Source organism: Miscanthus floridulus, chromosome 19 (assembly GCF_019320115.1).
Source record: "Miscanthus floridulus cultivar M001 chromosome 19, ASM1932011v1, whole genome shotgun sequence".
Lineage (NCBI taxonomy): Eukaryota > Viridiplantae > Streptophyta > Magnoliopsida > Poales > Poaceae > Miscanthus > Miscanthus floridulus.
The window spans coordinates 29,718,675-29,744,660 of NC_089598.1; positions in this window are offsets into that span (position 1 = coordinate 29,718,675).

A 25,986-nucleotide genomic window follows, 5' to 3' on the forward strand; every position below is an offset into this window, starting at 1 on the left:
GCAGGATGATATTATCAGGGGTATTGCAGCCACAGAGGAGGAGGAGCTTGCTCAGCAGGAGGGGTTGGTCACTAGCGAGCCCAGTGACAATTCTGATGATGACTACCAGCCCGTTCCTCAGATGCCTCCATGATGACATGATGCTAAGGCCAGTAGCTCTAGTTCAGCACCACCTACCTCGCAGATAGACCCTGCTCTTCTGGCTATACTTGAGTGGATGAGGCAGGACTAGGCACGACAAACTCAGGAGACAGCTGCTACATTTGCTCAGTTCTAGACTTGGCAGGACGAGTTCCAGCGCCAGCAGTTTGTTATTCAGCAGCAGCAGCAGGCTATGCACTAGCAGCAGATCCTCATGCAGCAGCAGCTTCTCAGATTCATGTAGCATGTAGTGACAGCGATTGGGGCCCCACTGCCACAGACTTCGCCCTAGCTTGGTCAGCCTGCCACCACTTTGATGACTCCAGCATTACAGCCTAGTGGGCTTCAGAGTCAGGGACAGCCACCAGCATAGTATGCTTCACCGACAAAGTAGGTGTCCTAGTGGTTCGCTTCGCAAGTGGTAGCCCCATAGTTCACACCACTCCAGACGGGCTTCACACCAGCACAGACGTCATCGCTGCTTGAGCCAGACACTTTAGTCTCTATGAGTCTTGGAGCCTCCTTCAGTGAGTTGACAGGGCAGCCCACTCCTCCATACCTGCATGTTCCAAGTCCTTCTACGGCTGCACCTATCACAGCGATGACAGAGATGCTCCCCTCCTCAGTGGCATCATCAGATCTGGCTGCTTCATTTATACTAGCTCAGCCTACAGCAGCACCAGTTCCTGATCCGACTCAGACTGCTTTAGCCTCACTTCCAACTATAGAGGGTCAGACAGCTTAGAGCTCTGGATCAGATGATGATGGCACCCAGTTCCACCTCGCTCCTCGTACCTCAGTGCCCGGCTCATTCGCTGTAGCTCCACCGACCGACCCTTAGGTTTTGGTGTTTGACACCAAAGGGGGAGAGGGTTCGAGTATGTTAGGCTTAGGGGGATCTACTTATCTAGGGGGAGCTTAGTTATTATATTAGCTTATCTATTACATTTGGAGTTTTTATATGTGAGATACACTATTATGTATTTGTGTGTGTGATACATTATGCATTCATGTTTACTACTATATTTATGTGATAGTGATATCTACGTGATCATGATATATGACATGTGTGCCCTCTACTTTGAATTCTTTATATGTCATATCACTTGTGCTTTGCTCTTTTGCCTTTGCTTCCGTGTTTTACTCCGATGCAAATGAGCTTTATTACTTGTACTCATGCTTATTTCATATCTTTTGAGTACATCATGTTGGCTTGGGTCATATAAGCTTGTCTAACACTTTTGTTCTTGTTATCAAAAGCTTATATGAACCAAGCATGTTGAAAGGTCCTAATGGCTAGAGGGGGGTGAATAGCCTAATAAAAATTTCTACAACAACACTTAACCAAATGGTTAGACAATTATGAGGCGAAGCGAGTGTTGCGCTAGCCTACTCAATAATGCAAGCCATCTACCACAATTCTAGTTTAGATAGTGTCAATTCACACAAGAGCAATGACACTACCCTATGTTAGTGCGCTCTCAAAGGCTAACTAAAGAGCCACACCAACCAAGCATGCAAGCTCTCACAACTAGCTACACTAAAGAGCTTGTCAACTAGTTTGCGGTAAAGTAAAGAGAGTGATCAAGAGGGTTATACCGCCATGTAGATGAATGAACCAATCAATCACAAAGATGAATAACAATGATGACCAATCACCTCGGAATCAAATGATGAACACAATGATTTTTACCGAGGTTCACTTGCTTGCCAGCAAGCTAGTCCTCGTTGTGGCGATTCACTCACTTGGAGGTTCACGCGCTGATTGGCATCACTCGCCAAACCCTCAATAGGGTGCCGCACAACCAACACAAGATGAGGATCACACAAGCCACAAGCAATTTACTAGAGTACCTTTTGGCGCTCCACCGGGGAAAGGTCAAGAACCCCTCACAATCACCACGATCGGAGCCGGAGCCAATCACCACCTCCGCTCAACGATCCTCGCTGCTCCAAGCCGTCTAGGTGGCGGCAACCACCAAGAGTAACAAGAGAAATCCACAGCGAAACACAATCACCAAGTGCCTCTAGATGCAATCACTCAAGCAATGCACTTGGATTCACTCCCAATCTCACTATGATGATGAATCAATGATCTAGATGAGTGGGAGGGCTTTGGCTAAGCTCACAAGTATGCTATGTCAATAGAAATGGCCAAGAGTCTAAGCTTGAGCTGGCCATGGGGCTATAAATAGAGCCCCAATCAAATAGAGCCGTTATACCCCTTCACTGGGCAAAACGCGTTCTGACCGGACGCTCCGGTCAGACTGACCGGACGCTGGCTCTCAGCGTCCGGTCGCTCGATGTCAGCCACGTGTCCAGACTCAACGGTCATCAGCCTCGACCGGACGCTGCTCCTTCAAACTGACCGGACGCTGAAGCCCCTGCATCCGGTCATTTACAGTAAGCTCCCGAGCATGACCGGACACGTCCGATAAAACTGACCGGACGCTGAAGCCCCAGCGTCCGGTCGTTTCCAGTAAGCTCCCCGAGGCATGTTTTTTTGACCGGACGCGTCCAGTCCACCTTGACCGGACGCAGCCAGCGTCCAGTGCTCAACCCTAGCCACTGTGCCGTCTGACAGCTCGACCGAACACAGCCTTTCAGCGTCCGGTGCTGAGTGACCCAGCGTCCGGTCAGTAGACCGTTGCCAGCATCATTTCGATCAACTCTATTTCAACTCTAACTTCTTCACCCTTGCTCCCAAACCCATCTCAACCCTACAAACACCTTGTGCACATGTGTTAGCATATTTTCACAAATATTATCAAGGGTGTTAGCACTCCACTAGATCCTAAATGCATATGCAATGAGTTAGAGCATCTAGTGGCACTTTGATAACCGCATTCCGATACGAGTTTCACCCCTCTTAATAGTACGGCTATCAAACCTAAATGTGATCACACTCTCTAAGTGTCTTGATCACCAAAACAAAATAGCTCCTACAAGTTATACCTTTGCCTTGAGCTTTTTGTTTTTCTCTTTCTTCTCTTCAAGTTTAAGCCCTTGATCATCTCCATGATATCACCATTGTCATGTTATGATCTTCATTTGCTTCTCTACTTGAAGTGTGCTACTTATCTCATGATCACTTGATGAACTAGGTTAGCACTTAGGGTTTCATCAATTTACCAAAACCAAACTAGAGCTTTCACATGTTAAAAACCTCATCTCTTTAACATACTCGAGGTAGTATTGTCATCAATCACCAAAAAGAGGGAGATTGAAAGCATCTAGGCCCCTAGTTGGGTTTTGGTGATTAATGACAATACATGATTACTATAACTATCGTGTGTTTTGCAGAAACAATTGAGTTAGGTCACGGTAATGGAGATCGATTGGGCAATCAAGGTTGTCATGCCCCTATGATGGAAATCGTTTTAGTTTTCAAAGGATGGACGACAAGATTAAGGATGGACTAGTTCTAAGTGTCAATTGGAGTTGGAGAGACACTTAGAGTAGTTTAGGACTTTATTTTTCCTTTGGCCGTACTATTAAGGGGGGTATGAACAGATAGCTTGACCTAGGTGAGTCTAGTGAGTTAGGTGTGGAGCACACTTATTAAAACTAGCACTAGATAGCTCCATAACAGCCCTTTGATCTAATGGAGCAAACTTCATTCATATATGATCAAGAGTTGAAAGTGAATGGAGGGTAAAATACTGACTAGATGCTGGCTCTGGTGTGACCGGACGCTGGCTCAGGGTCCGGTTAGTTCATTTGACCAAGGTGAAAGCATCTGGAAGTGATCGGACACTACGAGGTCATGTCACCGGACGCTGAGGGCCAGCATCCGGTCGACTCCAGTAAGGTCCCAAAGAGGGAGAATCCTGATCGGACGTGTCTGGTCAATATTGATCGGACACTAATCAGGTTCCGGCTACTGACCGGACGCTGCTCAGCAAGTGACCGGACTCTGGAGGTCCAGCGTCCGGTCGACATCAGTAAGGTTCTAGTGAGGGGAAAACATGACCGGACGTGTCTGGTCAGTGTTGATCGGACGCTGCCAGCGTCCGGTCAACTCTTAACCACTGGAGTTCGGGGTGTACTGACCGGTGTGTCCGGTCAACATGACCGGAGCGTCCAGTCACCCCGTAGAGGCACATAACGGTTCATTTTTTCAGCCGGTGTTATAAGTACAACCTCCGCTCGTGTGTAGGGGTACTTTTGCCCATTCCAACAGCTGAGAAACACCTTAGAGAGTGCCAAGAAGAGCAAGGTCCTAGTGAGGTGATTGAGATTTGAGAATCCCAAAGAGAGTCCTCATTAGTGAAGATTAAGAGTAGCAAAGTGTGCATCCACCTTCTCATTAGGCTTGTCGTGGTCAAGTGAGAGTTCGTGCTTATTACTCTTGGTGATCGCCATCACCTAGACGGCTTGGTGGTGATTGGGAGCTTGGTCATCACCCGGCGGAGCTTGTGGGTGACCCAACTCAAGTTGTGAGCGGTTATGGGTGATTCACCGCGATGGAGTGTCGAAGAATCAACCCGTAGAGAGCACTTGATCCTTGCGTGGATCAAGGAGGAGCTACACCCTTGTGTGGGTGCTCCAACGAGGACTAGTGGGGAGTGGCGACTCTCCGATACCTCGACAAAACATCGCCGCGTTCCTCCTTCTCTATTTATTTTGACCATTTACTTTGAGCATTTCAATTCATGTCTTTACATTCTTAGAATTGCCATGCTAGAGTAGGATTGGAACTTAGGTTGCAAGTCTTTTGTGTGGTAGAACAATTAGAAACACTTTCTAGGCACAAGGGGTTAATTGGGCTAACCATAGGATTTAATTGTTGCAAAGAATTTTAGAATTAGCCCAATTCACCCCCCCTCTTGGGCATCTTGATCCTTTCAGATGACATTTTTATCTCCGTTAGGTAAGTCTTCATAATGTACCATAAGGATGTCATTGTTGTTGTAAACCGTCATGACGATTGTGGTGTCCCACCAGGCGTGCCAGAACATGTGTCGGCGTGAAATTTCGTCCCATGCCGAGGACACACGAGCAAGCCGGAAGGGTCTGCTCGTTGGAGCTATAGACCCGTCTGGCTTCAACGCAAGGGTGGTCGATCCTGCGCACTCCTCCCAAGACGTGCCAGTCAATTTGACCCTACAATTGACAAGGAGAGAAAGCTAATCAGTAATTTAAGGTAGAACATGCTGGTGTTGTTAGACAGTCCCGAATGTGCGGCTCTGAGAGCCAATGTGGAAGGAAATCGACTAAACAGTCAATTCCAGCATACTCATAAGAATAAATCAGTTAAAGCTCATGTGGTTGTGGAAGAAAAATCGGTTATCACTCAGGATAAATATCGTTATTCAGATAAATATTAGTCAATGGCAATAGGATATTAACAATAATCAGTTTATGCTAAGCCAATGACGGTAGGTAACTGAATCCCTTTTTATGTAAAAGAAGCAGCTCATCATCATTTAACCATTGAATAAAGATAAATCTAATGAACATATTAGATCTCATCTATCATCATGACCAGTGGGGCATGAAGCAGAATCATGCAGGTCGTAGAAACAACAATAGATTTGATGACCCTAACTTACTACTAATATCAGTGGGGCACGAGGCAGAATCATACAGGCTATAATACAATAATAAGATCATGGGGCTAACACATCTTTTAACCTATCTTTACTTCAATGGTCTCATGACGTGAACTGCGTATGTGAAAGCGCTTGATATCGGCTAAAATAGCCGATTCAGGCATAGCGCACAGTTAAGGTCACGCCCTATCAGGAACAGATCTATCAAATAACGATCCCCACTCCACGGTGCTAATAGTGGGGTGTGAGGCAGAATCACATATGCTGTGATAACGGGCCACGGAGCGGTTTTCGTTAGTCAGTAGACCTATTCAAGACAAAACATGCCTTAACCGCATACTATGCACGATCAAAATTGATATAAAACAGTCGATAAAACAAAACTCATCGTTTAAGGTGAAGATTAGATTAATTTAGATTAACAAACGATGGGTTAAACAGGATGTAAGGCCAATCTAGATCAATCCCAATCGAGCGAAGTGATATTGCTGTAATTAAATAAATAATGGAAGTAATAAGCAATATCGGTAAATTAATGAATCTATCCGAAGGAACGCCACCCTTAGATAGAGCCGATAACTTGACCTTAATCTAGTTCGAGCAGTGGAGGTCGACCGGATCGATGCAGCCGTACTTAACTAAACAAGAGTCGATAACTAGCTTATACCAGACTCTTAGTAGAGGTCGACCGGATCGATGCAGCCGTACGAACCGAAGTATGAGCCATGACGGTACTTACAGACAAGCCGGAGGTCGGCCGGACCGATGCAGCCCTGCTCGCTGAAGAACTCGTCGAGATCTACTCTACTCCTATTCCTAAGGGGTGGCCGGAGCCGAAAAAAGTAAGTAACTTGTATTTGATTGATTGTGTCCTTTACAATAGCCAGGTCTAATATTTATACCCGGAACCTACGCATGAATCCTACTTAAGCACGACTCATTATAATTTTTTGACCTAAGAGAAAACATTCCTAATTTAAGATAACTTGGACTCTAATATTTTCCTTTTTGTAGATTCCAACATGATTTTTCCGGCGCCGATCGTAGCTTTTGTCGTTATCTGCTGGCGCTATATGAAGAAAGCTGATTCCAGTGCTGCATTCGAACCGGCTGATACCGACCTTCATGCAATCGATTCCTTGATGACAAAATCTTGGGAGCTTTCGAGTTCATGTAATTCTTCTTCCAATTTTTAGTGTAAACACCAACATGAGAATTGAAAGATATGTATTCAGCTCTAGAATCTCTTAAATGAACAGAGAATGCCTTGTGCCTTTGAACAGATGCAAGTACGCCTAGGACTGAAACATGATGAGGCAACATGTAGGCTTTTGGCTAAATTTTGATTCTTCACTTGCGCCAGATTGCTGGAGCATTAGTAAAATGGCCTTAGTAATATTGTACAATGTTGTAATCCCCTAAGGTTTCATTCCCTATGACTGTTTAGGTGCCTGGCACCCTCCATCCTCTGCTTGCCCGATATAAAAAATTTAATGTTGCAATGGAAAAAGTCCGTCATTTTCCTCTGAAACCAATACAGCTTAGTAATAGTGTGAAAATTGGATGATAGAAACAGAGCGGAAGGAGAAATCAAACCTGAAAGAGATGTGGCTGTACTGATAACTTGCTGTCGCATATGGAACAAAGTGACAGGAGTGTGACTATGGCCTATGGGATATGGAAAAAAAATGTCTGTATAAATTAAACTTATAGGTAAATTATGATTATTGGGTTCAATATTGTATAGACTGAGGCATATAATATTGATAATACGAGGTTGTGATACCGGAGCATGAGATGTTCTAGTACAATTAACATCATTAAAAAGAAAGGATATTTGAAAAAAATGAAAACTAATTAATTTCAAATAATCTCCATAGTCACGTCGTCATACCTGAAACCTTTTTTTAAAAAAAATATTGCATCTCGATCATATCTTTAAGATGTAAGTACTATAGAAATATGAAGGTACTGAAGAAAACATTTTGAAAATTTGAGTATTACCATAACAGAACACATAATATCTTGGACACACATTTTGTCAAATACTAGGTGTGCAGACCATAACAGAGAAGAAATAGCTATTACAGTATAAGCGCAATCTTAAACTTAATATGCTAATCAAGATATGCGCTGAGGGCTTCCCCAATTGTTTCTAAATAGCTAGTTTAGAAAGAATTCTATTGGCTATCAAAGTAAGAGATCAAATAGCTAGCAACTCCTAAATAACTAGTCTAGCACGATCTCCCAAAAACGTCTCTTTCACGGCTCACATAACTCTCCATTACAATATTTATTTTTTTTATTTTTCTAGTCTAGCTAGCTATTTGCATATTGTCATTGCTTACACTCAGTGCGCCGACCCTAGGGGTAGGGCACGAGGTGCGACGGCCGATGGCCCAAGCGGAGGAGGGGCCTAAGCCTAGGTATACAAACCCCCAGGTCCTATAGTCGCATTAGCAAACTAATAAGGAAAGAGACATAGAATTGGTCAGGCGGTCCAAAAAGACAACATCGATATTTCTTTCCTAGTTTCATTTCTCCATAACCCTCGGGTAGAGAGGAGGCGAGGAATCACGCTACACACAACACACTTTGATCATGAGTTCGTGACGTGCGCCTTACACACGCGGAGCTGGCGAGCCGCGCCGCCTCGAAGAGCTAGACTACAGGAGACACGGACACGGCTCACGAGGACGGCGACCAGGCAGAGCTCCACGACGACGACATCTTGATTCTTGGCTTCTTATGAATTGCGATCACCGATTAGTTGTTTAGGCCCAAGGTATTTTTTCTTTTTATTTTTAATCTAAATTAATTATTTGTATAGTATTTCATACTTCTAGTACTTTGTACCCGTATAATTATATTTTTCTTTTAATTTAGGTGTGAGAATATTTGTTATGGGTGAGAAAAGAAAACGAATATATTGTTTTTTTAATCTATATTGTTCCTCGATAATTATCATACATCTACAAATATATTGCTTAATCTACATTGTTCCTCGATAATTATTAGATATGTTAAATTAAAAAGGGTTAAGTTCAATTTACACCCTCCAACTTGCAGCAAAGTTCAGATTTCAACCTCGAACTTCAAAACCGGACAACTTTGGCCCTCCAACTCTCGAAAAAGTTCAACTTTCTGGCCAGTTTTACGGATAAACAGTAACTTTTGATATTTTTGGGAGTGTCGAAATTTTATATTATTTTTTCGAGCATCTTAACGTCCTCAAATGAAAAAACTCAAAACTACAAAGTTGTAGATCTCATCGAGGTCTATAATTTACATATAAAAATTATCTTCATCCGACATCGTATTGAAGGATTTTCTATTTTTTGAAATTTGAGTCTCATCACGCGATAAAATATGGTGCTGAAATTTTATATTATTTTTTCGAGCATCTTACTGTCCTCAAATGAAAAAACTCAAAACTACAAAGTTGTATATCTCATCGAGGTCTACAATTTAAATATAAAAATTATCTTCATCCGACATCGTATTGAAGGGTTTTCTATTTTTTGAAATTTGAGTCTCATCACGCGACAAAATTGTTTCACGCGTGATGAGACTCAAATTTTAAAAAATAGAAAACCCTTCAATACGATGTCAGATGAAGATAATTTTTATATGTAAATTGTAGACCTCGATGAGATCTACAACTTTGTAGTTTTGAGTTTTTTCATTTGAGGACAGTAAGATGCTCGAAAAAATAATATAAAATTTCAGCACCATATTTTATCGCCTGATGAGACTCAAATTTCAAAAAATAGAAAACCCTTCAATACGATGTCGGATGAAGATATTTTTTTATATGTAAATTGTAGACCTCGATGAGATCTACAACTTTGTAGTTTTGAGTTTTTTCATTTGAGGACGTTAAAATGCTCGAAAAAATAATATAAAAGTTCGGCGCTCCCGAAAATATCAAAAGTTACTGTTCATCCACAAAACCGCCCGCAAGGTTGAAAGTTGAACTTTTTCGAGAGTTGGAGGGCCAAAGTTGTCCGGTTTTGAAGTTCGAGGTTGAAATCCGAACTTTGCTACAAGTTGGAGGGTGTAAATTGGACTTAACCCAATTAAAAATATGTTATTGAATTTGTTTTTGTTTTGCAAGTAAAATAGGCGTCTATATATTATAAAATTTTATACATAGTCAAGAGATACCGTTGCGACGAAATTGTCAGAACGCCCTTGAAATCATAGGACGGGCACTGCTTACGCTCTAAGCAAGAGCTGGCCGTTGCAGGAGAATGGACCAACCATCGAGCTCTCCGCACAGGCTCAGAACGTAAAGCGGCGTGCCTAGCGCCAGGTGCCGTCGCCGGTTTTCTAAGTCCACCCTGCTCCAGCGCCCGTGGTCCAAGCAGAGCGTGTTCGCGCCCGCTCACCACGCCTTCAGCTGGCCGTGCCAGCGCCTGCCCATTGGCGGAACGCATCCCTGCTGTGTCGCGGCTGTCGCCTCGCCAGTGGGCTGCGGCATGTGGCCATGCCCGTCTCCGCTAAGTGCTGACTCTGCTGCATCTTCTATTCTTCTCGCTGGCCGATGGCTCTGGTGCTGGCGGCCCTACCACCTACCAGTATTCTGCGGTGGAGGGCGGGTCGCAGCCACCCACTGATGCCTGAAGACGAGGATATGCTGGCCTCTGCGGCTGCAGTAGCGAGCTGGAAGACATCCTCACCGGTGCCTACAATGCGCTGCCCTTGGCCTTCATCTGCGGGGCAGCGCTCGCCACCACGGACGCTAATCACGGTAGGAGCGGCGCTCGCCTCCGCGGCTGCCGCTACAGGCAGGGAGGCAGCAATTACTGCAGCTGCGACATAGAGGATGGCGCACTCCGTGGATGCGAGCAGGGAGGCAGTGGGCTGACACGCCGGTGGGTTGCCGCGCCGCCCTTGCCTGGCCCACTGGCCGCGCTCGCGAGTCGCGTCGTGCCAGTTCATAGCGGTGGTCCTTCATGAGCCAGCGTTGTTGGTTATGGGGTTGGGGCGGGGCGGGACGGGGCGGGTGCCGGCGTGGGCGGCGGCGACGGGAGGCGCTGGGGAAGACGACTCGCGAAGAGTCGAGTCCAGGTCTTCGATGGGCCGCCCGATCGAACTCTGTATAGGATGCAACGGCTGAGAATACGAGGCCACGTGGCTAGGTGAGAGGGCAGAGCCGATGGTGCAAGATTCGTCTTGTTAAAGATTGTTTTCAATAGTCACGTGAATACAAGTGTTTCATTATTATATATCGATTTGTCAAGTTCTTCTTGGAGATGTGGGCGCTGCTTGGTTCTTCGGTTTGTTAAGAGACAGTTTGTTTAGTTCCAGGTGAACCTATAGAAATACTTCTGGTGCTGAGAGACAGAGACTGGATCATTAGCTTTTGGCGTCGTCTGACCAGCCTGAGCAGCTCCCTCGCACGACGACGACGACGAAGACGATCCGGCGGCGCCCATATCCCCATGACCATCCGAGGACGACGAGCACCAACGGCAGGTCCACGATCCGGTTAGTTCTGATTCGATTTGATTCAGTTGGTTTCCTGCTGTTTCTGATCGCTCGCATTGTGGCCTGTGGGGTGGCCACCATGCAGGCAATCCATCCATGGTATAATGTCCTGATGTACTACTCTAAACTCTTTATTTTATGTGAGTTAGTAAAATATCATTGCTATGAACCTCTTTAATTTACACAACAATTTTTAGTGTGTTAATATAATGCCAGTTGTATCAGTGTGCGAATTACTTTTTTACGGTTTAATCTTACGTGTTAACAATTGCATCAGTGGGCGCAGAACTGCGGGACCAGGCCGGGTCTAGATGCTCCTCTCCTATGTCGATAAGCTCCTCACACTACTATAGATATTATTTGTAGGGGTGGCTCAAGACTATTTATAGGGACGGTTTGGCTAGCCGTTCCTATCAAATCGTCTCTACAAATCATGCATTTGTATGGACGGTTTCCAGACCGCTTCTACGAATCGATTTGTAGGGACGGCTGGTGTTATCAGCCGCCTCTACAAGTCGATTTGTAGGGGCGGCTGGTATCAGCCACCCCTATAATACCTATTTGTAGGGGCGGTTAATTCAAATTTATAATTTAAATTCGACCAGAACCGCCCTGTTTGTTTTCGCGTATTCCCGCGTTCGCATTGCGAGTGAGCGATCAACGTTCCGAACCACGTTCGCTCAATGTCCCACCGAACGCCCCGCGACCAACGTTCTGAACCGCGTTCGCTCAAAAGTATTATATAAACTACAAGCCTGAGTATTATATAAACTACAATTACAAGTCTAATTCACAAGAATATATACAATCCATCATTAATTAGACATAATTCACAAGGTAAAACCAATGTCAAATTCCATACACATTGTTATCAACGACCTAGAGCTAGTCTTTCAGTCCCATGAAGGTGTTGGTACTGAGGATTTCTACCTAAGTCAGACTCTTGGTCATGGTAGGTACCTTTGACGTGTACAATCTGGTCCAATATAAAGTTGCAAAGGTCACCGACGAGCTCTAAGAGTTGGTCATCCTTGTATGAGTCTCTTTTCATTTCTTTCTCTTCTTTCCACTACAAGAGAATAAGTTTCGGTTTAGTATTTCATACCATGCACGAAGTTTTTATACTACGGGTGAAGATGTTCAAACTTATCCTTAAGGGGTGTCTCATATAGGCACCGGTGTTACTTATCATAGAGCATACATAATATCCACAATGTACATTCCCAGGCTTCTGCTTGGGGCACTGTGTGTTTTGCATATGAAAATATTAAGTAATACTTTTGACAGCCATGTAATGGAGTACTGAAGAAGTAAGTTACACTTACCGCACATAGTGTTTTTATAGCCAGCTTTTCCTTCCTTACTGGATCATGCCTTCCGTGATGTTTAGTGACATAGAACCTAAATGCCCTGTTCGGATTATTTTAGCAAATACAACTTGTTAGTATCCAAAAGTGAACGTTAAAAACATGTATAGAAACATATAAGCTAATGAGGATTGTCGATATGTATACGTCTTGAGAATCGATATGAAGTATTTGTATGTCACCGAGTCCCTATCTATTGAATCAAAGACACATGCCATGCTTCTCCCGACATCGACGCCTATACAAATCCAGTGGTTGCTGCATGAATTTAATCATAGAACTAGATAAGCTCTTTTACATCGAATAAAATATATCGAACAAAGCTTTAAGTATAGAGTTGAACTTACTCGGAATTGTATGGTAGCCATATAGTAGAGTGCTGTTAGAGAATTTTAAAAGCCAGGACAATGTATGCCGAAACCTTAAGGGACTCTTTCCTTAGTTTTGTTGTACTCCTCGCATATATCCAATTTCTTAAGCGTACCTTCAAATTCATCACATCAATATTCCCAACAGTTGTGGCCTCTTCGTCCATCTTCCTAAACTGCTCTTCCTTGGTATAGTAGCCACCGGGGCCTAGATGATGATGGTGTTTGTTCCTCTTCGCCAGCTCGGTGTTACGGGCACTGAGCTCCAATGCCTCCAGTGAAGTCTTCTAAGCCACGAGCTCCTCCTATTGACTAGGAGTTATGTTACCAAACTCGTTGAAGGGAGTTAACCCCTTTTGGATATACTTCTTGTTGAGCTCCGACCTTCAACGTCGGAATGACTCTCTCATCATCCTGAAAGCATTTTTTTACCAGTTCGTGCTTACCCTCCGGAAATCTAAAATTGAGCTTCAGCTACCTATTCTATAGTTCATCCTTTTTATTCTCTGGTACCTCTTTTCAGTTAGGGATTGTTGGGTTCAATTTATCTCTTACTAGGGCCCCGATCGCATTATGAAATCATCCTCTTAATTCCTTCGGCTCAAGGATCTCCCGTGCTGGCCCGACCTCCATTTATCACATAGCATGTCTTATCTGGATATTGATTTGCTTTTCTATCCCCTCATTTCCTCTTAGGCTGGGTAGTCATGATTATGTCTTGAGGTTGTGGAGCAGAGGCCTCAATGTCCATCTATGTGGCTGTTGCCTCTGCTCTTCTTTCCTCTACTCCGTCTTGTCCAGCGAGATATCGCAGACGTCGACGCCGTCTTTTCCGAGTTTCAGGAGGGACCTGTATATACGATAGATCAAAGTGTTAACAGAGGTAACACAGCCAAAGCTTTAGTAAAATTTACAAGCTAAGGCTTTATCCCTACCTCCTCGTTCGGATCAAAATCCTTGTCCAAATCTTCCTCTGTTGGCCTCCTTATGGCTTTACGTGGGAAAAGATCCTCGGAACTTACATATCCCTCTTCTGAGCCATCATCATCATCCTCTTCTTCTTTGCCTTCAGCAGCCTCTCCTGTTCTTCCTTCTGCTCCCCATTCCTCCTCGTCACACTGCTCCTGAGTAAGCATCACTTCTAGATCCTTTTCTAACTCGTTATTGAACTGTTCCTGAGTAAGCTGATCCTCTAGTGCTTGCTCCTCATAGGTCGGCTGCTCATCATGCTCGGGGCATCGGGCTGCACTGTCTGGTGTCCGCGACATTATTTTACGCTTTGTTCTAATAGATGCAAAAAAGTGTGCTTTAGGTACGCGAGAAGGTATAATAAATCAAAAAGATTTATAAACCAAAGTAGTCCTATAAAACAACAATATATCAAAAAATGAGTAGTAGCAACAGTAGAGGCCTCAAAAACATGTCAATCATCATTTGATCATGAACTTGGAGTATCAAGGCATCATAACACAGAAGAGAGGAGAAGGTAATGTAGGGGCGGCTGTTAATGATGCCAAGTTCCTCACAAGTTCTTGATCATCAGCTCATATTCCTTATAATGTATGGACTTAGACAATTTCATCATCGGCAAAACAAAGGAGAGGAGAGGAGAGGGGAGATTTGGCAAAAAAAAAACAATAATTGCTTAACAAACATAGAGAGGAAAAGGTGTAAAAAAGCTATTGTTGCTTTCCAAACATAGAGGATAGGAAAGGTGACAAAAATAGAGGAGGGGAGATTTAGCAAAAAAAAAAAAGCAGCTGCTGCTTCCCAAAAAAAGCAACAGCTGCCATACTGACTTTGCTCGATCACACATGAACATCATATGCTTAATATCTTTTGAACCTAATAGACAGATCGGACAATCAGAATATACCATCCGACTATGTCAATATAATAGTTGGTATATGTTAAAACGAAAATAGGGGAACAGTAGTGGAGGTTGACCATGTTGTGTTAGCCAGATATTGTCTCATGCAGTTAGAACTTATAGAACATAGAAACCACCATTGAAGAAAGCAGATGCTTCCAAAACATTTAATTGAAGTGTTTTCCACCGTTACAGTGCCAAGGCATAAATTGAAGGGTGGACTGTCCACAGTTAGTTCACCACAATGTCAATGGCTCAGAAATAGTTTTGACTCAGAAGGGAAAAGGTGAAAAAACAAACATGTTTTTTTTATCCGAGAGGTGACAACCTTATTGCAGTAAGCACTAATGTAGAAAACACACAAATACACATCATCAATTTCAGTTTGCTGTTACAAAAAGATGAGAAAGTTGAAATAGTGTGGATGGGGACACAGATACACACAAATACCCTGTTGCAACTAAAACCACCCCCCACAAGTCACAACGACTTCATGAACACCCTTTTTCTTGGTTGTTTTTTATTTTTTTGGAATTATATAAATAAATATATTACAACAACTGAATGTGGATGGGGATAAAATAAATACAATAAGGAAACATCCAGTTATTGATCGGCTTCCCTAAGATAGACATAGGATATATAGATAGCCTCCGTAAAAACATCATTATTCACTAGTATAGAAACTATAACGACTCAAAACTCAGCCATGTTGTCAAGCGGCACACAACATGCCTTAGTCTCGTCATCCATGCGACACAATCACACAGACAAGTAATAACACTTGAAATATATAGAACAAGTTTGATACCTACATCGGACTGAACAGAGTTCAACGGACAATATCAGGTTCGGAAATAATGTTAGTACTTCTATAGGTCATGAACCAAAGATATTAGAAAAATAGAAGTTTAGAACTAGCAAAGCCTCATGCAGACAGGGTCAAGTAAATCTTATTGCTCTGAATATTATAGCTATTGTCAAGACATGAGCTATACTCATTGTTAGGCGCCAAGTTGAACTTCAGAAACCAAATGGTGCAATCATTTGTAAAATAGCAGGGGCACAGACATGCTTATTGTCCATACACTTGTTTTCAACAACATAAAAGTAGTGAACAAAAATGGCTGCCAGATTAGTATTTTACGTTAGGTTTACAAAGGAAGGATTGTTTTATTTGCAGGTTTCACCAGATATTAAAAGGTTAGATCTGGTCTCACTCACTGCACCACACACTGCCCTTCACTTTAGTGCCCACTGACTAAAAAGATAAACCAACAACCTATGTAAACAGCTGGACAATGGTAGTTCATATTGGTAGTGATTTCACCCGATGTTTAAAGATACAAGCAAGCAGAACAACTAAATTGACGCCAGGCTGAAACACGATCAGAACATCCACTCAAAATCTTTATCAGATCATCACTTATCTTGGTTGCTAATAATTATAATGCTGTAAGAGGTGCAGGTCTGAATGTCTGACAAGTAACAAGCATGGGACCAAAAAAAACGCTACGTTCAGCTATCAAGAAAACCAGTCTAGAGAATTCAGGAATGTACCCAACTATGCTCTCATTTAGATAAGTTGTTAGTAAATACTAAGTTGTTGCAAGGGCTGAGGATCAACTTGCATCTCTCAATGGTGATTACAGTTACCTAAAAAAACCTTTTATTTTGAGCTTTATTTACTAATTAAAATAAAACATAAGATAGTTAGGTCGTCTCTAGACAAATCATCGCGAGCTGTTTGGTTGCCGAAATGGTATGGGAAACCGCAAAGGGGACAGGATTGCAGGAGACACCGATGAAACGGTATTTGATTACATCGGGTTTGGAGCTGTATCCACCACTTAAAACACCAACAGCCCAACTGTTATCAGGTCATGCAAATAATCAATGACTAAAACTTACATCCACATAATTTTGACTCATAAAAGTTTCCTAGACCGGTAGACACAACCATAAACCAACCTCCAGGTGCTGTAGCAAAAAAAAGCAATATGCCGCTGAACCTATGCGATCGATAGCAGCATTGAAAGCCGGTGGACCACTAGCCAACGATCCTATTATTCTGCAACTAAACTAGTTATATAGGCCACCAAGTCCCTATTGCAAATGGCACTGCTACTGGGAGACAATTTTTTTTTCTAAATATCATTCAAGCAATTTGATTTGTTTCCGTGATCATATTGTATGTTTAGGGCCCATCAATTGTTATGATTGTAGATCACAAATTAATGCGATGATATTCTAGACCATATAGAGATCGACATGCATTCGATCCTTTGTGTCGAGTCCACAGGAACAGGAACAGGAATGGAGAAGGGGTTGGCGTACCTAGAGGAGACAGAGGCCTTAGCGAGGGAGGTCGAGGACGGAGACGGACGGCGGCGGCTCTCCAGGTCAGTGGAAGAACCCCGCGCGGCGACGCTGGAACGGGAACGGGCTGAACAGGGACCCGTCCACGAACACGGGTCGAAGAACTTGCCGAACAGGAACGGGTTGAATAGGGACCCATCCGCAAACATGGCCCTCACCGCGGCGTTGGCGCCGGCGCCCTGCAGGGAGGAGGTAGGGCATGGCGGAGGCAGGGCACGGAGGCGGCACGGAGGTAGGACGCGATAGAGGTAGGGCGCGGAGGAGGTAGGGCGCGGCAGAGGTAGGGCACAGAGGAGGTAGGCACGATAGAGGTAGGGCATGGAGGGAGCAGAGGTAGGGCGCGGCAGAGTTAGGGCACGGAGGAGGTAGGGCAGAGGTAGGGCGCGACGGAGGTAGGGCACGGAGGAGGTAGGGCGCGGCGGAGGTAGGGCATGGAGACGGTGGAGGTAGGGCACAGAGGAGATAGGGCGCGGCGGTGGTAGGGCACGGAGGCGGCGGAGGTAGGGCACAGAGGCGGCAGCGACGGAGAAAAACTTCAGCCTGACGACGTCGTGGAGAAGAAAGCGCCCAGGACTTAGAATAATTTCGGCCTCCCGAGCTTATATACCGAAGCTCATTTGTAGGAGCGGTTCCTAAGTAAGCCACCCCTATAAATCGATTTGTAGGGGCGGTTTCTGAGTAAGCCGTCCAATATTTTTCAATTTATTTTAATTAATAATTTTGTAATTTATATATAAAGAACACAATGTAAATTTATATAATACTTTTTAAATTATTCTATATATGTATAAATAAAAATATATATAAACAATTTTATGATATATATATATATATATATAAATATAATTATATATTTTGTTCTTCACAAAAAAATATTTTAAAAAATGAAAATTTAAAAATTAAAACAACTAAAACAATTTCATCTCCACTAAATGACCTTAAATAAAAATTTTGTAAACATCAAAGTTATAGAACTCGTCAAGATGTACAACTTATATTTTGATCATCTTTTCATTTGACTAAATTTGAACAATACAAATTTTGAATTTCAATAAATATCAACTTCAAATAAGATTTTGAAACCTTAAATTATTTCAAATAAGAAAGTCATGAACATAAAAGTTGTTGAACACATCACTATCTACAACTTTTATTTTGGTCATCTTATCATTTAATCAAATTTGGATCGTTCAAGTTTTGAATTTTAATAAATGTCAACTTCAAATAAGATTTTAAAACCTTAAATGATTTCAACTACAAAAGTCGTGACATAAAAGTTGTTGAACTCATCACTATATACAACTTTTATTTTGGCACTTCTTCATGTGACAAAGTATTAGTAAATATTGTTCAAAAATCCACATATCACTCATAGTTTCATAAACTATATGAGAGACATGTTGATTTGTGAACAATGTTTACTACCATTTTATCAGATGAAGAAATGATCAAAATAAAAGTTTTATATTTTGATGAGTTATACAACTTTGGTATTCATCATTTTTCAGTTGAAATCATTTGGTGTTTTAAAATCTTGTTACAACTTGTCATTTTTTTTAAATTTAAAATTTTAAGTTGTTCAAACTTTGTCAAACAAAAAGAATGGTCAAATCAACACAGTAACTTAATAGGGCATGATTTTAGAAAATTTTAGAAAAAAAAAAGCCATCACATTTGGAGTTAGTATGAGGGAGAAAGACTAGTTATAAATTTTATACAGAGATTAAAAAGAAAAACCACAACTGTTCATGATAATCAATGATGAACAAGTGTGATTTCTCTTTTTAATCTGTGATAGAAACTTGTGACTAGTTTTTCTCCCTCATACTGACTCCAAATATGATGGGTTTTTTCCTAAAATTTTCTAAAATCATACTCTATCATTTTAGTCTAGTCATCTATCTTTGTCACTAATTTTGAATAACTCAAACTTTCAATTTCACAAAATGACAACTTTGAACCTAATTTTCAACCACTAAATGATTTCAGCTGTAAAGGTGATGAATATAAAAGTTGTTGAGCACATCACTATCTACAACTTTTTATTTTGGTCATCTTTTTATTTGACAAAATTTGAACAGTTGAAATTTTGAATTTCAGAAAATAACAACTCCAAACCTGATTTTCAACCACTAAATGATTTTAGCTATAAAGGTGATAAATATAAAAGTTATTGAACACATCACTATCTACAACTTTTATTTTGGTCATCTTTTTATTTGATAAAATTTCAACAGTTCAAATTTTGAATTTCAGAAAATGACAGCTTCAAACCTGATTTTCAACCACTAAATGATTTCAACGGTAAAGGTGATGAATATAAAAGTTGTATAACTCGTCAAGATCTCCTATTTTTATTTTAGCCATTTCTTCATTTTATAAAGTGTTAAGTGATTTCATAAAATTTTAGTAGTAATAGAGTGGATGTTGAAATAGATTCATCTGAATGCTGCAAAGAGTAGTCTCACACACATGCATAAATGTAGTCTCTCTCACACACATAAATATATAGTCTTATACACATACATAAATATATAGTCTCACACGCATGCATAAATGAAGTCTTACAAACACACACTTACACAAACACTCCACGTTCAAAAACTAGCTAGCCCGCTGTAACGACTTTTCCTTTGACACCTTTTCGCTCCCATGGCAATATGTCTTTGGGCAGAATCTTTTCCACAACACTGATCTTCTTAGAAAAGTCTGTGAATAGCGGCATCTTATCGTAGTTATTGTAAGCTTCAACATCGTCCACGCCATCAACTTCGATAATGTGTTGTTTTCCGGAGACAACCACGTGCTTTGTCTTCTTCTTCGGGGGGAGGTTACTTTATGGGTCAGGCATATAGAAAACTTATGCAACACGTGAAGCGAGCACCCAAGGGTCATCTTAGTAGCCTAGATTCTCGAGGTCTAGGACTCTCAATCCAATCTCGTTCAGTTGGTGTTGTTTGATCCAACGACATCGAAACAGAGCCACCGTTCTATCCCTTCCATAATCAAGTTTCCATATCTCTTCAATGATGCCAAAGTATTAGATCTTTCGCCCTAATCCATTGAGAGCTATTCGAACGCCGCTGTTTTGGTTCACATATTTACTATCCTTTGCGTGGGTATAGTACGTATACCCATTGATGTCATAAGCATTCTAAGATGTCGCTTATCTCGATAGCCCCTCCACCAACCTACTAATGGTAATAGAGTCTATGGTTTTTTTAGGCGGTATGTTTTGGTCCTTCAACCATGTAGTTAGTCGTTGCTTGTGCTATTTCATGACCCAATCATCCAAACGACCATTTCTCTCCGCCATAATGATAGCCAAGTATTCATCAATATACGGTTGCATCAGTTGTGTACTCTGCAGGACAGTGTAATGCGCCCAACTCACCTTTTTGTAATCATGGTTGATGAACACTTTTCTACCACTTGTGCCCTTCCCAGCCAGCCTACCCTTGTGACGAGAATCGAGTTTACCAATCCCTTTCTGTACTTTTAGGTACTGTTGACAGCATTTGACGACTTCTTCAGTATTATAACCCTCTATTATAGAGCCCTCTAGGTATGCTCGATTATACACGTATCGACTTAGAACCGACATGAACCACTCATAGGACCATATTTCATGCAAGTAGCAAGGCCCAACGCCTGTATCTGATGAACCATGTGAATCATGAGATGTGGTATTATATCAAAAAAATAGGAGATAAACACATCTCTAGTTAGTTTTGTATCTCCATCACAAATTCATGTAGGTCACTCAGCTCTTGCTTGCCAATCATCTTCTGTGAGATCTTCAAAAAGAAGTAGCACATGCGGGTGATGGTCATTTTCAAAAACTCTAGCTTTATAGCCCTAATTACAATAGGTAGAAACACTGTCAGCATCACATGACAATCGTGAGCCTTGGAGTGTGTTATTGACAAGTCCTTCATCGGCACTAGCTTCTTCACATTCGCTGAAAATCTAGTTGGGACTTTGACCCCCCTCAGAAAAGTGCATATAGCTTTCTTCTCGTCTTGTGTTAGGTTGAAGCACGCTGCGGGTAGAGTGTATTTTTCATTAGCCTCAGGTACCGGGTGAAGCTGTTGCATCACATTTAGCTGCACCATGTCTTTCCGTGATTTTAGACCATCCTTTGACTTGCCTGTGTCCATCAAGGTAGCAATGAGACTCTCAAAGACATTCTTCTGCACGTGCATAGCATCAATGGCATGGGGGACCTCCAAGTCTGGCCAATAAGACAGATACTGAAAGAAGATCGATTGTTTCTTAAAAGATACGCCTTCGACAGGGGGTGTGCTTCTATCTCTATTCGTCCCATCTGGATTCTTCTTTTCATAGACGACGCGTATGTTTTTCACCATTCTGTACACGTATTCTCCATTATGACGTCTCTCCGGAGGGGGTTCAATCTCTGGGGTATTGTCATAAAATCTAAAGAATAATTTGCTGCGGTACTTTTGACTTGTCTTTAAGAAGCGTCAGTTCCTTAGGTAAACTATCTTTTTGGATGCATCTAGGTACACCCATATAGTACCATTCAAGCAAACCAAGCATCCTTTCTTCCCTTTGATCTGTCCAGACACAGCAAACAGCACAAGGTAATCATTGGTAGTAACAAATATTATTGCTCTACATATAAAGCCCTCCTTTTAGACCACATCGTACATCAGCTCCCCATGCCTCCATAGCCTCTTCATTTCTTGCATCAAAGGCTCGACGAACACATATATATCAATGCCTGGTTGTTTAGGGCCAAAAATAAGAATAGTGAGGAGAAGGTACTTTCTCTTCTGACACAACCACGTTGGGATGTTGTACATGGTCAAGATCACTGGCCAAGTGTTGTGGTCGCTCGTCCTCTCATTGAAGGGATTCATTCCATTGGTGCTCAAGCCAAACCGTACATTCCTTAGGTCATCGCTAAATTCTTTGTGCTTCTCATTGAACCTTTGCCACTACCTACAATCAGCCGGGGGTGCAATCTTATTATCATCCACCTTGCGCTCATCATCCCACCATATCATGAGTGCGGCTTTTTTAGGGTTTAGGAAGATACGTCTCAAGCGGTCGGTCACTGGCAGGTACCATATTACCAAGGTAGGAATTCTTCTCTGCTTTGTATCGTTGCCTAATGGAGTATCCTCTGGGGGCTGAGATTCTTGTACCACCTTTTTTGTACCCTTCTTATTCCTCTTTTTCTCCGTGGAGGCTTTGTCCCCACCGTAAAGGTCATTGTTCTTGTACCGGCTGGTCCCACATCGGGGACATTTATCTAGTGATTTAAACATTTCACCACGAAAAAATATACAGTGGTTGGGGCATGCATGAATTTTTCAACCCCCATTGTCAATGGACTTATGACCTTCTTCGCTTGGTATGTGTTGGTAGAAACTGAGTTTGGTTGTGGCAGCACCCATGACAGGAGACGCAATAGATCATTGAAACTACAGTCTGACCAGCCATACTTAGCCTTCAGGATGAGTAGCTCAAGCACAAAACGTAGCAATGTCCAATGTGTCGGCAGCCCTTTTCAACACCATACACAGTCTCCTTCGATGCTTTTGTCACCCTTTCTAAATTTTCTAGATCTTTCGGGCTCTTTAGTAAAATCTCTGGTCCAAGGGCTCGAATCATATCCTCCAAATCATCTTCATCCCCAACACGTGCTCCACCATCATTATTGGCACCATCTTCGTCGTTACCATCCCAACCACCAGCATCACCATCTTGTTCATTACCAAACTCGGAATCTATTTGTGCATTAAGCTCTGCTTAATATTAGGATAGGGATTCTAGGTCGTCGTATTCCTCCTCATCCTTGTCGTTAACAATAACCGTTTCACCATGATGAATTCACACTGTGTAGTCCTCAACAAATCCTCGCATAATCAAATGTGATCTGATGATAGTCACATCTGTCCATGCCATACGGTTCTTGCAATCTTTACAGGGACAAATAATCGTATCCTTATTCTCTGTCAACGTCGTTGCATGCTTCTTTGCGGCTTCAATAAATTTATCTACCTCTTTACGAAAACCTGCCTTGAACCTTAACGAAACATACATCCAAGAGTTCATGTACTCCATCTTTTACAACAACAACAAAACAAACATTGTATATACTTCAGATATATATGAATATAAATCAAATATAATTACATGAAGCATACAAACACACCATGGTAGAGGAAAAATAATTAATGGCCCATTTATCCATAAATAATTAAAATACATATTTGTTGATTACAATAAACAAATTCAAAGACAACAATTAGCAACAATTATATTTTACCCAATATCTTTCATGCAAACCCTAGTCCAATTTCATCAAACATAAATTTACAAAAACAAAATTAATAAAAAAACCAAATCCTAGATCTAGATCTACGTGCACATGAAACATCCATAAAACTAACTAATTGTTCATTGAAATCAAGAAACATGGACCAAATAAGGGTATGATCTTGTTCCCCTACCAAATTTACCCAAGTACATTCAAAACTTGGGTCTAATTTGCTTCATAAGTAGCTCAAGCACCATAGAAGAGAGAAAAGCAAAACTCTAATTACTCACTAACCAACCATTAAAACTTCAAAAAAAATTTAGAATAATATTTTCTTACCTTCTACAACCTCTCCACCAAAGGATTTGAGACCAAAACTTTCCCCCTTAGTAGAGCAATTTTTGGAAGATGCCTAAGGCATCTCTACCTTTCTTTCACGGGTTAGAGTGAGTGACCCGAGAAGGAAAAATGTGCTGCAGTTTGCTTTATATATGGGTCACTTGTAGGGGTGACTGATGATTGAGCTGCCCCTACAAATCGAAGGTATTTATACGCATATATTTGTAGGGGCGGCTACAAATAGCAACACCGGTGGCGGCTGGTGAGTGAGCCGCCCCTACAAATCAGTCCCATTTGTAGGGGCGGCTCGTATCACCAGCCGCCCCATGTTGTTCCATTTATAGAGGCGATTGATCTCTGGGCTCTCGAGCACGCCATTATAGGGGCGGCTCCATCACCAGCCGTCCCTACAAAAAATCTGTCTTGTGGCTACAAACCGTTTTTCACGTAGTGCCACAGGGTTTGTGCTTTTGAACTTGTCTTTCTTGCTTTGTTTGTTTGATCAGAGGATGATTTCACGTTCGGTTGTCCTGAAGCTATTTTTAGTAACTATGTTTTAGTGACTACGAGTATGTTTTAGTAACTATGTTTTATTGGATCAATTGTATGCACGGAATGTTTTTTTATTGATGAAAACCTTCCGCTAAGTTGATCACCCTGTTCGTTTGTTGGTTTCAGCCAGCCCAAACCAGCCAGCCAACAGTATTTTTCTCTCATAACAAACCAGCACCAGCCAGCCTAAACCAGCCCAGAACCAGCGAACAATCCGGATGTTTCTACGAAATCAGGTATGTGGTGGCTGAACTGCAAGAAACAGCTATGGAGAGCAAGGTCTGGACATGCATGTAGCTGCATTGGTGAGTGTGCACAAATATTTTATACTTTGTCAGTCTTCAATAAGCAACTTGTGGTTCCAGCAGATCTTGTGATGACACAGATTAATGATGTTGTTGGGACTCTAGCTGGGGAAGGTACTACGACAAAGATGTTGTCGCCGGTGTAATATTTGGCACCGGCACAAATGTAGCATACTCCCTTTGTCAAAAAAGAGAGAGAGAGAGAGAGAGTCATTCTTGCTTTTTTAAAAGTCAGCAACTTTTAACTTTGACTAAGGTCCTATTTGTTTCCGCGATGCCGTATCGCGCGTTCGCGTTTGAGCGAATGCGGCTCCGAGGCCGCGTTTTGGGAATCGCCGAGCCGCGTTCATTTTCTGCTGCGAAACGCGCGAGCGCCGCAGACCGTTGGGCGGGATTATCTCGCGTTTTCCGCTCATCTCGGTCGCCAACGCGCTTATGAGCGGAAACAAACATGCCCTAAATATATTTAATAAAATATTAATATTTATGGTACATATTTAGTATTATTAGGTAGATCGTTGAATATACTTTCATAATAAACTTATTTGGAGATATAAATATTGCACGTATTTTCTACAAATCTAGTCAAAGTCGAGAAAGTTTGAGCAGCATGATTCCCATAGCGACTCTATTTTTAAGACGGAGAGAGTATGATGAGAAGGCAAATGCTATTCCAAAATGGGAGGGTGAGCTGCCCAATTTAGGAGACATGGTAAAGATTTGAGCCTTTTGAGACCACATTGTTTTTAGTAAATCTAGCAGAAGAATGATTGCTGACTTCATTGTGGCCGACAAACAGCTGTGAGTTCTTATCTGTGCTAATTTCTTTTGGTTTTCCTTTTTTCACGGTGGTTCGATCATTTGGATTCTCCAGGATAGATTTTTTTTTTTCATTTCTTTCTTGGAAGGTTACGTTAGGTGTAGATGGGGTATCTCAGGAGCATAAACGTTTGCTGTTTTTTTTTTTTGAAACTGGTAAAATATGGTGCATGGTAACGCGACATGGCCTTTGCTGGCTACTAGGTGAATATTCAGATGGATATATCGGCAGAGAAGATGATTTTTGGTGTTGCTGGTGTTCATCCGGAGAGAAGAGATGAACTTATCAAGGCAGGTTAACTTTCAGGACCTGTAAAATTTTCATGGATATGTGCCCATTCTTTTCATGGAGCAGCATGCTTGCCAGTTTTCAGATACAGGTTTTTAAAAAAACTGCACCTCAAATTTGATAGAAATAATTTTGGACTTAATGTGGCCCGTAGCGTTAGCACGGGCAAATATATGCAAGAGAAGGTATACATTTTATTTTGTTCTTGACTAGGAAA